Here is a 12,895-nt window from a genome sequence, read left to right as displayed (position 1 = left end):
CGCCGCGACCTCGCACCCGGCCAACCCCAGGAGAGCGGGCTAGACGCTGCTCCACCGCCCGGTCCAGCCCCCCTGGGAGTCCGCATCGGGCTCCGCCCCCACACTGGCGCTGGGAAGCACCGAGTCCTCCCTCCCACATGGCTACAGAGTCCGCGTCGGGATCATAAACATTTTCGGCGGAGAGAGAAGGCCCGGCCAGGCTCCCCGCCTCCTCGTTGGTCGCTCGCGGCCTCTAGTCCAGATCCAACTTGGGCGAGGAGGCGAGGCTTGGTGACGAGCTTCCGCCGGGATGCGCAGCAGCGGCGGGCGGGGCCTGGTGACGAACTTCCGCCGGGTTACGTAGCAGCGGTGGGCGGGGCGAGGGGCCCTCCGCGCACGGCGGCGAGTGGCTGGGACCCTCCCTCCTCTTCCCCTTCCCCTTCCCCTCCCAGGATAGGCCGAGGCCGGGACCGGCACCGGCGCTCTCCCGCGGCCGCCGCGGCCTCCGCTCCAGCCGGGCCGGGGTGCGGACGGTCCAGACCGCTTCCAGGGCGGTGCGTACTGCGCCTGCGCCGGCTCCCGCCTACGAGGCTGTGGGACGGGAGGGGGAGATGTCCCGCGGGGGTTGGGACGGGGGCTCGAGATACCGGAGGTCGGGACAAGGGACGGGAGCAGAGATGAGAAATGGAGGAAGGGAGCGGGAATAGGGAGGAGTCGGAGGTGAGGAAGGGGCGCTGGAGGCTGCTTTGGAGTAGGGGAGGCGGGTGCGGGAGGGGGCCTGGCCGACGGGAGGACCGGGAGGAGGGGACCTGGGGCTACAACGTGGTGTTTAAATGGCAGTGACGGCGGGCTGGGAGGGGAGGGGACGTTGGGGGGTAGCCTGGGCAGGGGCGGTGGAACCTGAGCCCCCGCCCTCGCCGCGCGGAGCTTGGCTCCTCTCCCGTGCCTGGTCCTTGGCAGCCTTGTCTTCCTCCATTCCTTCCCCCGCCCCCCCGCCCCCCTCCTTGAAGGAATCTTACATTCCTTACATCCCTTCCTTGGCTTTGCAACCGGGCCCTTTTCGCAGGCTTCACACACCAGAGAGCCTGCCCTAACCCAGCACTCTGCGAAACTGGGGAAGGGGGAGGGGGCTGACGGAGGAGCAGAAAGCCGAGAGAGGTGAGAGTGTTTGCCCAAGGGACTGGGCTGCGATGGTGGTGGTCCTGTACAGGTGGTTTTAGGCAAGAAGTCGATAGTGTCGCTGGCTGATAGTTTTCCCCCAGATGGGAATGGGGTAGACTAGTGGACAGGAATCTGAGGGATGTGATGATGTTACTACTCTGTGTGTCCAGCCAGACTTTGTGTCTGGGGCTGGTTCTTGGTCATTGAAAAGGAACAAGCTGCTTTCAAGCATTTCCTCACTAGCCTCCAGTATTCTAAATTTATTTTGCATTCTATTGTTACAAATGCCTTACCTGAAACACAGCTGTATTCAGTATGTCTTCACACTTATTATGTCTTTGATTTTCCAGGACGACATGTAAGGTAGATAAAGGCAGGTATCTTTCCTACTTGTCAGGTGAAGACATTGAAAACTACAGAAGAGATACTGACTTGTTTAAAGGCCTGCAGTTGGCAGAGCTGGGACCAGAACCCAGGTCTCCTAACTCCTGGTCCTCCTCTTAGTTGAAAACTCCTGTTTTCTTCTGGCTAAGGGAGCATTCCAGCATGGGCAAGATTTGCTTGCTGAGTCTGGAGCTTGTCACTAGAAGACTGAGCAGAGCCACCAACAGTGGTTCCTGGAAGCATTTTGTGAAGTACAGGTGCATATGCCAGGCTGTTGGGAAATAGGGTGTTGTCAAAATGAGGGCAGCATTACACTCCTCTTGTGTTATGGGTGAGGGAGAAACAACTTCCTCCCTACCCCCCAAAGAGAAAGTGTGTCCGACATTACACCTTTATCTCTCTGGTTTGAAAATACCGCACTAAATGTGTTTGGCTGATGAGCATAGTAAACTAATGAGCATGAGTACCAGACTCAGAAGAAGAAATGGTCTCAGTTTTATGCATAAAAATTATCATCATCCTTTTGCTTTGTAACACAGCCCTTAATCTGTTGATGGCCATATGATGGGGAGGAAGGGAGTTTGAACAGTTACTATTCTCCCGTGTAGTAGTATTGAGTAGACCTCACAGCACACTTCATCTGTATTGAGTAGACCTCACAGCACACTTCATCTGAAGCCTGTCCCCCTTTACTTGGTCTCATTCTCTTAGCAATGAGAGTCTAATCTTCCTAATCATACCTCTAGTCTTCCTAGTCGCCCACTCAGGAGTAATTTCCCATTTCATTACCTCTTCCTCTTCTTTTTTAGAGCCTGATCCTGTCAGGAATATTTTCAGACTTGGAAACTAGATTCATACCTGTATGAACATTCTTGAGTATCTTCTTATGAAATAGTATTTTTCAGGCGGAGGGTAGGATTAGAATTCTTTTTACATGATTTCGGTAATTTTTGTGAAAGCCTTTGGGAAACATTAAAGCATTCTACTCTGCGTGTAAGCTTTCGTTGATCTCTGCATTGTACAGCCACAGATCTGGAATCATTGACATTCCTTGTGGTTGTGTGCGCTGAATACGAGAATCTTCCTCTGTCTCAAACAACTCTTTTTTACCTTTTTTCTTGTCCCTTTCTCTGCCTGTCTCAGCTATGTTTGAATCTCCTGGATTGTGTGTGTGAGTCTGAGATTCCTTAGCCAGTGATCTCCATCCTTAGAAGGCAGTCTTGTGTCCCCAGCTCTGAAACGTGTTGCCCTTAATGAAATCGTCTCTTCAACCAGTCGCCAGATCCATGTCTGTCTAGTCTCACTGCCCGGTGGAGGTAGTTCCCCTGACTCACCTTTTTCTTCCTTGTTCCTATTAATAGAGTGCTCCTGATTGTGACATCACATCCATCCCCTTGGCGATGGAGCTTGTCACTAGGAAGGAAGACTCGGTCGGACAATAGCCAACAAGATGGGTTACTGGGAGCGTCTCCTGAGTGACACTGAGTGGAGGCCTCAGGGGGTTGGAGCCTTGTGAACAGGGAACCTACCCCCCAACACTTGGAAGGTAAAGAGCCTTGTTTCAGAATCCCATTCCAAGCTTCAGGTCTCATCTCAGACTATCTGGGTTCCTTCTGCTTTTAAAATCCTGATTCTTAAAATTCTTCTGCATAGAACTTTCTGTGATTAACCCACATCAGTCCCAGTTCTTCTTTGCATATTTATGTCTTACAGTAATTATTAACTTTTACTTGTTGGTAAATTGCTTAGTTTTATGTCTTTTTGTGTGTTTTCGTATCTTGTGCACTCACTCATTAGGCTCAAGCCTACACCTTAGTTTGAGGACAAGGATTGTGTTTTCTGTATCTTTTACACAACTCTGCTGGCAAGGGGGATTGTGCCTAGAGGATGAAAATGAGGTTTGGGGCAACCACACAAGTTGGTGACTAAGTGGGTGGTCCTCGCTGGTCTTTGAGGCCTGGTAGGCTTCATTTGAAGTGTTAAATGAGTTTTTGAAGAATTGTGTGCCCTGTGGATTCTTTTGTAAATTGAACCAATTAAAGTATACTAAAGAATTTTAATTTAAATTTTTTTTAAATTATTTATTTATTTATTTATGATAGCCACACAGAGAGAGGGAGAGGCAGAGACACAGGCAGAAGGAGAGGCAGAGACACAGGCAGAGGGAGAAGCAGGCTCCATGCACCGGGAGCCCGATGTGGGATTCGATCACGGGTCTCCAGGATCGCGCCCTGGGCCAAAGGCAGGCGCTAAACCGCTGCGCCACCCAGGGATCCCCTTAATTTAATTTTTAAAGATTTTATTTATTCATGATAGACACAGAGAGAGAGAGAGAAGAGAGAGAGGGGCAAGAGACACAGGCAGAGGGAGAAGCAGGCTCCATGCAGGGAGCCCGACGCGGGACTTGATCCCGGGTCTCCAAGATCATGCCCTGGGCCAAAGGCAGGCGCTAAACTGCTGAACCACCCAGGGATCCCCTAATTTAATTTTTAAAGTTTTACCTATTTATGTTTTTGAGAGACAGCAAGCATGAACGGGTGTGGGACAGAGGGAGAGGAGAAAGAGAATCCCAAGTAGGCTCCACACTCAGCTCAGCTCAGCACAGAGCCAGATGTGGGCTTAATCCCACTATTGCAAGATCATGACCTGAGTGGAAACAAAGAGTCAGACGCTTAACCAACTGAGCCTAGGCACCCCCTAAAGAATTTTAATTTCAAAATCTCCTGTGCTGGGTCACATGGCTGGCTCAGTCAGTAGACCATGTGACTCTTGATCATGGGGTCATGAGTTCAAGCCCCACATTGAGTGTAGAGCTTACTTAATAAATAAATAAATGAGTCCCCTGTGGTAAATCTAGTATGGATCACAGCATTTTAGAATTGAATCTTTGGGGCAGCATAGCCCAGCCCCTCATCTCACAAGTGAGGAACTTGAGTGCCTCAGAAATCTTTTCTCCGGGCAGCCTGGGTGGCTCAGTGGTTTAGCGCTGCCTTCAGCCCAGGGTGTGATCCTGGAGACCCAGAATCAAGTCCCACATTGAGCTCCCTGCGTGGAGCCTGCTTGTGTCTCAGCCTCTCTGCGTCTCTCATGAATAAATAAATAATAATAATAATAATGATAATTTCTCCAACAGGAGTGACTTCAGTCTAAGGACTCTCTCTTTTTTTTTTTTTTTTCTTTTTTTAAGATTTTACTTATTTATTCATGAGTGACAGAGAGAGGCAGAGACACAGGCAGAGGGAGAAGCAGGCTCCATGCAGGGAGCCCGATGTGGGACTCGATCCCAGGACCCCGGGATCCCTCCCTGAGCCCAAGGCAGACGCTCAACCTACCCCGGCATTCCTAAGGACTCTACTCTTAAATAAAAAGACCACTTCCTTTTACTTAAAGTTAAGAGAGTTGCCTAAAGAGAGGAAGGTCAGTTAGTGGTAAAGCCAGGGCACCTTCTATAACATAATTACCCCCTATTTTAGCTGTTTTTTTCATATGCTGAATCTCAGAATCCTGTAACTTGTAGAGCACCTTGGAGTTTCTGTGGTCTAAGATGCTTCGTTCTTTGTGTGGTAAGGGAGCTAAGGCCCAGAGCAGTTAGGTAACTTGCCTAAGGTCACTGAGAGAGCTAGAACTGGGTCTTAAGTCTCTGGATTGAAACTGACCCAACTCAGTTTCCTTTTCTTCCATACCTATTTTTTCATTGGGAGACATGGAGATTTGTAATGAAATGTGAGACTTTTCTTTTTTTTTTTTTTATTTTTTTTTTTTTTAATTTTTTTTTTAATTTTTATTTATTTATGATAGTCACAGAGAGAGAGAGAGAGAGAGAGAGAGAGAGAGAGGCAGAGACACAGGCAGAGGGAGAAGCAGGCTCCATGCACCGGGAGCCCGATGTGGGATTCGATCCCGGGTCTCCAGGATTGCGCCCTGGGCCGAAGGCAGGCGCCAAACCGCTGCGCCACCCAGGGATCCCAAATGTGAGACTTTTCACCAGTTAATTTCTTCACTATGTTGAAGTTCCTAGAAGTCACCTGTTTCCTTCTACCAGAGCCGGTTATGGGGCTCTTACCTGTGTGTCTGGTAGTTTATAGTAATTCGGGCTGGAGACTCCTCGCCTCTGCACCTCTGTTGTATTCAGGGCAAGGGGGAGGGAGAATTGGCAGGAGGGGGACCATAGTGCATATACCTGGCTTTTACCCTTACACTTTGCCAAGGGTTGGTCACAGCATGCCCAGTTACCCTAAAATAGGAGCTACAGTTAGAGTGGTTTCTCTGATATTTCTGTGTGTGCACACATGCGCATGTAAGTGTGTAAGAGAGAGACCATGTGCATGGTTTGCACATTTGTCCGAGGGTTCAAGAAACCCTGAATAAAAAAAAAAAAAAAAAAAAAGAAAAGAAACCCTGAATAAAGGAGGATGGATGCTTAGTTTCCTTTAGGAACAATCTGTTTTGAATTCCTTGCTCTCTTTAAGGGTAGACCAGAAAAAGCAACTGCAATAGCAAGTCAAAAGGGTATAAAAAGGGATCTGAAAAAGCTCTTGCATTTTTATGATAATATTGACTAGAACTATATAGAGAGACCCCATGTAACTAAGGAAATAATGTAATTGAGTTCTGGCCTATAGGAAAAAAAGGCTAGGAATGCAGTCTTCAGGTTGGGTTTGACCTGTTCAAATCTGGGAGGTTGGCAGAGCTTCTATAAGCCTGAAGGGACACCTCAGTGCTACTTTAGGTTCAGCTCCTGCAATTGAACGAAACCTTCCAAGGCTTTTTTTTTTTTTTTTTTTTTTCTTCCAAGACTTTTTATTCTATTCTGCAACTCAAGGAGATTATCTAGAACTATGCTTCCAGTGGTTATGGTCACTAGATGTTATTCTTAAGGTTCCTGTGGTTTCAGTTTTATTAAAGCTTCTAGGGGCACCTGGTTGACTCAGTTAAGTATCTGCCTTTAGCTCAGGTCATGATCCTGGGGTCCTGGGATCCAGCCTCACATCGGGCTCCCTGCTCAGCATGGAGTCTGCTTCTCCCTCTGCCCCTCACCCTGTTCATGCTCTCTCTGTCTCCCTCAGTCTCTCTCAAATAAATAAATAAAATCTTAAAAAAAAACAAAAAAGCCTCTACCCCCAGGGCAGTGAGCAGTTGAGCTCTTGTGGGACATCTCCCTTGGAATGATAACCTGCCCCTGTGACAGTCCCATAGCAGCGTTGAGAGTCCCAGGAAGTAGAAGGAATAATCAAGGAACCTGGCCCATCAGGGTGACTATCTGCCTGGGGGCAGAGCAAGACAGGGCAAGGAGGTGGCTTCCAAGGTTGTATATGACATTTTTTTCCCCATAGATTCTATTTCCTAATCAGAATAGAAATCTAAATTTCCCCTTAATTCTTGAGGCCGCACCCATGAAAGAATGCAGTTGTGTAAGAGTGGATAAAACAGGAGACTCTCTAATCTGATAAAGGAGGTTTTGATTTAGAAAGAACAATGCCGGGGTACCTGGGTGGCTAGGTGGTAGTTGAATGTCTGCCTTTGGCTCAGTTTGTGATCCGGAATCCTGGGATCGAGTCCTGCATCAGACTTCCTGTAGGGAGACTGCTTCTTCCTCTGCCTGTGTCTCTGCCTCTGTCTCTGTATCTCTCACAAATAAGTAAAATCTTAAAAAAAGAGAGAAGAAAAAAAAAAAAAAAAAGAGAGAAGAATGCCAGGGTGCCTGGCTGGCTCAGTTGGAGGAGTGTGTACCTTTTGATCTCTGGGTTATTAGTTTGAGCCCCACATTGGGTGTAGAGATTACAGTAAATAAATAAATAAGTAAGTAAATTATTTTAAAAACCCTAGAAAGAACCAATGCCCAGCATCTGTGTAGTTTTGTGAATGCTGACTTTGTAGTGGGAACCTTACAGCTTCTAACCCTGATTAGTGGCTTCCCACCCCCTCTGGCCATCCCTTTGCCAACAGAGACAACTTTTCTGCTATTTCCGTTGGGATATGGTATCTCCTGCCTCTCTCTGTCTCTCATGAATAAATAAATAATAAAATTCTTTAAAAACAAAAACAAAAAACGAAGTGCAGTGAAGCACAGTATAAACTCTAGGCCTGCTTTCTATATTACCCCATAGCAACAAGGGAGAAAAGGGAAATATTATTTTCATTTTTGCCCTTTTTTCTAAGGATAACTGATTTTTTAAAAAATATTTTGTTTATTTATTCATGAGAAACACAGAGAGAAAGAGACACAGGCAGAGGGAGAAGCAGGCTCCATGCAGGGAGCCCGATATGGGACTCAATCCCTAGACCCTGGGGTCATGCCCTGAGCTGAAGGCAGACGCTCAACTGCTGAGCCACCCAAGCATCCCTTAGACAAGCTTTTTAACCTTTGTGCATCTGTTACTCATTTGTAAAATGTGGATAATGACAGCCCCGACCTCATAGAGTAATGTATAGAGTTGCAAGAATTAGATGAATTAATATACGAGAAATGCTTAGAATAGTTCCTAGCATATAGAAATGCTCTGTAAATGTTGACTTCATTATTGTCTTTTGACTTCATTATTATTTAATTGTAAAACTAAAACATCATTATAGAAAAAGAAGGAATAAGCAATAAAGCAAAACTATGAGTGAAATTAAAAGTACTAAAAATAGGGGTGCCTGACTGGCTCAGTTGTTGGAGCATGTGACTGTTGTTCTCGGGGTTGTGAGTTCGAGCCCCACATTGGGTGTAGAGATTACTTAAAAATAAAATCTTTAAAAAAGTATCAAAAATAATACACTTAGAAACAGCTTTTCTGTATCCTTCTAGAAGCACTTCAATATAAATGTATATACACATAAATACGTTTTTTTTTTAACAGACATTGCACTATAGCATACATAACATGTCTAAGTATCATTTTATTTTTTTATTTTTTATTTTTTTAAAGATTTTATTTATTCATGAGAATACACAGAGAGGAGAAAGAAGCAGAGACACAGGCAGAGGGAGAGGCAGGCTCCATGCAGGGAGCCTGATGTAGGACTCGATCCCGGGACTCCAGGATCACGCCCTGGGCTGAAGGTGGCGCTAAACCGCTGAGCCACCGGGGCTGCCAGTATCATTTTATTATATAAATGCTAAATATACTTAAGTAACGTAAATAAATTATTTTTAATGTGAAGTATATCTAAGTCATACTAATGTCTACGTATATTGCATTTTATGGATGAAAGGATTTCTGAGTATTTATGGTGTTTCTGGGTTTTTTGATACTATGAATAACACTTAAACAACCTAGTATGTTATTTTTATACCCTTGTGTAGTTATTTCCTTAGGCTAAGTTCCTGGAAGTAGGATTGCTAGATAGAGTATATGCTTTTTTGGGATTTACTGTTCTTTTTTTTTTTTTTTTTCTTCTTTTTAAAACATTTTTTTAATTTTTAAAAATATTTTATTTATTTATTCATGAGAAACAGAGAGAGAGAGAAAGAGAGGCAGAGACACAGGCAGAGGGAGAAGCAGGCTCCATGCAGGGAGCCCGACATGGGACTCGATCCCGGGACTCCAGGATCAGGCCCTGGGTAGAAGGCGGTGCTAAACCGCTGAGCCACCGGGCTGCTCTTTTTTAAAACATTTTTATTAGTGAAGTATAATTGACATACAATGTTATATTTTCAGATGTATAACATAGTGATTTGATAGTTCTGTACATTCTTTACTCAGTGCTCACCATGATATACCATGCAACATGATTACAGTACTATTGACTATATTCCCTATGCTGTATTTATATCCTCATGACTTATTTACTTTATAATTGGAAGTTTGTACCTTTTAATTCCCTTTACCTATTTTACCCATCTCCCCCAATTTACTGCTTCTCCCGTTGTGATTCAATTTGATCAACTTTTTCTTGCAAGAGTGCCTTTTTTCCAGACCTTGCTATAGAATATGACATGTTATGTGTATTTGTCATATATTATATGTATAGCGTATGACCCATTTAGTGAATGTCGTGGACATGTTTTAACCTTAATACTTTATTTTCGTAACTTAGAATATTTATACTTCTTTTTTTACTTGAATGTTAGATACACACAGGAAAAAAATTTTTTTTGAAGATTTTTATTTATTCATGAGAGACACAGAAAGTGAGAGGCAGAGACATAGGTAGAGGGAGAAGCAGGCTCCATGCAGGGAGCCCAACGTGGGACTCGATCCCGGGTCTCCAGGATCATGCCCTGAGCTGAAGAGAAACACATTTAACTGCTGAGCCACCCAGGCATCCTGAACAAAAATTTTTTTAAGTTTATTTAAGTAATTTCTACACCCAGCATGGGGCTTGAATTCAGGACCCCGAGATCAAGAATCATATGTTCTTCCAACTGAGCCAGCCAGGCACCCCCAGAAAATCTTTTGCAAAGGTTCAAAGGGATAATTAAGGAAACTAAAATATATCCTCCAATTCCTATTCCTTAGTTACTCCCTCCCCAGCAGCAAGCACTGTTAGCAATTTCCCATGTATACTTCTGAGAGTCCCAGGCATACGTAAGCATATAATACATACAGATTGGGTTTTTTCACTCATGGTAGCATACTTTACATATGCTATTGTATACCTTAGTTTTTTTTTTTTCCCTTAACAGTGTATCTTTAGCAGTCTTCTCATACCTGATTTGTTAAAGGCACATTGGTTTTTTTTTTCTTCTGCTTAATGCTATAGCTATGGTAGACCAACCAAATTATAATTTGTTTAATTGAGGTAGAAATTGTAAAGTCAGGGATCCCTGGGTGGCGCAGCGGTTTGGCGCCTGCCTTTGGCCCAGGGCGCGATCCTGGAGACCCGGGATCGGGTCCCACATCGGGCTCCCGGTGCATGGAGCCTGCTTCTCCCTCTGCCTGTGTCTCTGCCTCTCTCTCTCTCTCTCTGTGACTATCATGAATAAATAAAATCTTAAAAAAAAAAAAAAAAAAGAAATTGTAAAGTCAGCATTAGAACAGATGAATTATGGATATTTGGGGATATTTTTGCTATCCGATGGAATCTACTCAGCTCCTCTTCTTGTCTTTTTCTCTTGCCCTTCCCCTTCCTTCATACCCTGTGTGTGGGTCTGGACTACAGGAGTGGCGTAGCTATCATCCAGAACAGACTAACCAGTCTTAGGTCTCATTAACTGAAGTAGAGAGGAAAGGGTAATAGTCAGCTGTGTCCATATTGGTCAGTCCACATGTGGAGCTCTGGGGACCCTGTTTGAGAGGGACATAGGCATTCTGCAGTGCTGTGGGAGAAATGAGTCTGTGCTAGGTATTTCTCACCTGTGTTCTTGTGGCACCCTTGACCTTTTCCAGGAGTGTCTAAGCACAGGGGTTACTGTTGAGTGCTATGGAGAGGATTCCTGCCCTGGATGTTAAACCAGACGGTTGGTTGGTTGGTTGGTTTCTTTTCCTTTTTTTTTTTTTTTTTTTTTTTAAGATTTTATTTATTTATTCATGAGAGACACAGAGAGGCGCAGAGACACAGGCAGAGGGAGAAGCAGGCTCCATGCAAGGAGCCTGATGTGGGACTCGATCCTGGGTCTCCAGGATCACACCCCGGGCTGCAGGCGGCGCTAAACCGCTGCGCCACCAGGGCTGCCCGGTTTGTTTCTTTGTTTCTTTCTTTTCTTTCTTTCTTTTTAAGATATGATTTATTTATTCGTGAGAGACAGAGAGAGAGAGGCGCAGAGACACAGGCAGAGGGAGAAGCAGGCTCCCTGCATGGAGTCTGATGCAGGACTCGATCCCAGGATCCCAGGATCATGACCTGAGCCAAAGGTAGACACTCAACCACTGAGCCACCCAGGTGTCCCTACATATGATGTTCTTTTTTTTTTTTTTTTTTTTTTTTATTTATTCATGAGAGACACAGAGAGAAAGAGAGAGGCAGAGACACAGGCAGAGGGAGAAGCAGGCTCCATGCAAGGAGCCTGATGTGGAACTCGATCCCAGGTCTCCAGGATCATGCACTGGGCTGAAGGCAGGCGCCAAACCGCTGAGCCACCCAGGGATTCCCCTCATAAGCATCATTTAAAATAGATACACTATTCCATCAAATGAGCTTACATCACCATAATGAGTAAACTATATACTTTTACTGGTCATGTAAATGAATAAGGGATCATCTTAATTTTTTTTTTTTTTTACTGATACAATTCTTTTTTTTTTTTTTTTTTTTTTTTTTTATTTATTTATGATAGTCACAGAGAGAGAGAGAGAGAGAGAGAGGCAGAGACACAGGCAGAGGGAGAAGCAGGCTCCATGCACCGGGAGCCCGACGTGGGATTCGATGCCGGGTCTCCAGGATCGTGGCCTGGGCCAAAGGCAGGCGCTAAACCGCTGCGCCACTCAGGGATCCCTACTGATACAATTCTTGAAAACCTGTCTGGACTATTACTACCATTCTTCCTTCTTGCTTCACAGGTGTCCCTCTTCCTGTTTTTTTTTTTTTTTTTAATTTTTTTTTTAATTTTTATTTATTTATGATAGGCACACAGTGAGAGAGAGAGAGGCAGAGACACAGGCAGAGGGAGAAGCAGGCTCCATGCACCGGGAGCCTGACGTGGGATTCGATCCCGGATCTCCAGGATTGCGCCCTGGGCCAAAGGCAGGCGCTAAACCGCTGCGCCACCCAGGGATCCCCCCTCTTCCTGTTTAAAATAATTCCAGGGCAGCCCTGGTGGCTCAGCGGTTTAGCGCCGCCTTCAGCCCAGGGCCTGATCCTGGAGACCCGGGATCGAGGCCCGCGTCGGGCTCCCTGCATGGAGCCTGCTCCTCCCTCTGTCTGTGTCTCTGTCTCTCTCTCTCTCTGTCTCTTATGAATAAATAAATAAACTCTTTAAAAAAATAAAATAAAATAATTCCAGATCTCCTGCCTACCACTGCCTCAGTGACCAGATTCTCTCCTGTCTTTACCTCTCCCCCTTTGCGAGTGCTTTCCTCTCGGTACATCAACATATCCTGGGGTTTTTCTCATTGGAGGGAAATTACCCCCCTACTTCCTCAATCCCCTGTCCTCCTCCTGTAGTACTTTTTCCCTTCCTTTGAGATCAGGCTTTGGTCAGAGTGCTCTGCAGTCCCTGCCCCTCTGCCTCCCATCTTCCCTTGGAACCGCTGCAGTCTGGCCTCCTAATCCAAGCTATACTATAGCCACTCTTTACCGTGCCCCCCAGCTGCATGCAGCTACTGTCAGTGCTGTATCCGGTCCCACATCCTGGCCGTTTTTTTTGTTTTTTGTTTTTTTCTCAGACTTGACTGTGCAGCTTTTGACACTTCCTTCCCTCCTCTGAGCACTCCACTTCCTTGACTTCGTAAATTTTTTTTATTGTCAGAAACACATAACATAAAATTTGCCGTCTTAACTATTTTTG

At 45.4% G+C, this 12,895-nt stretch overlaps 1 protein-coding gene across 4 annotated transcripts in view; it reads left to right on the top strand.

Annotated features, from left to right (window-relative positions):
* The first annotated feature begins 328 nt into the window (after positions 1 to 328).
* RNF41 (ring finger protein 41) overlaps positions 329 to 12,895 on the top strand; it is a 32,291-nt gene continuing 19,724 nt past the window's right edge. The window contains exons 1-2 of one of the 4 annotated variants that reach the window (XM_072768809.1): positions 329 to 533; positions 2,886 to 3,070. The gene's annotated coding sequence lies outside the window, so the exon portion shown is untranslated. Of the gene's footprint in view, positions 534 to 561; positions 700 to 1,044; positions 1,138 to 2,885; positions 3,071 to 12,895 lie in introns of those variants that run through there. The other 3 variants (XM_072768810.1, XM_072768811.1, XM_072768813.1) reach the window with 3 other exon arrangements.

The sequence above is a fragment of the Canis lupus genome, chromosome 11 (genome assembly GCF_048164855.1).
Source record: "Canis lupus baileyi chromosome 11, mCanLup2.hap1, whole genome shotgun sequence".
Lineage (NCBI taxonomy): Eukaryota > Metazoa > Chordata > Mammalia > Carnivora > Canidae > Canis > Canis lupus.
This window is presented reverse-complemented; position numbering and strand designations above follow the sequence as displayed.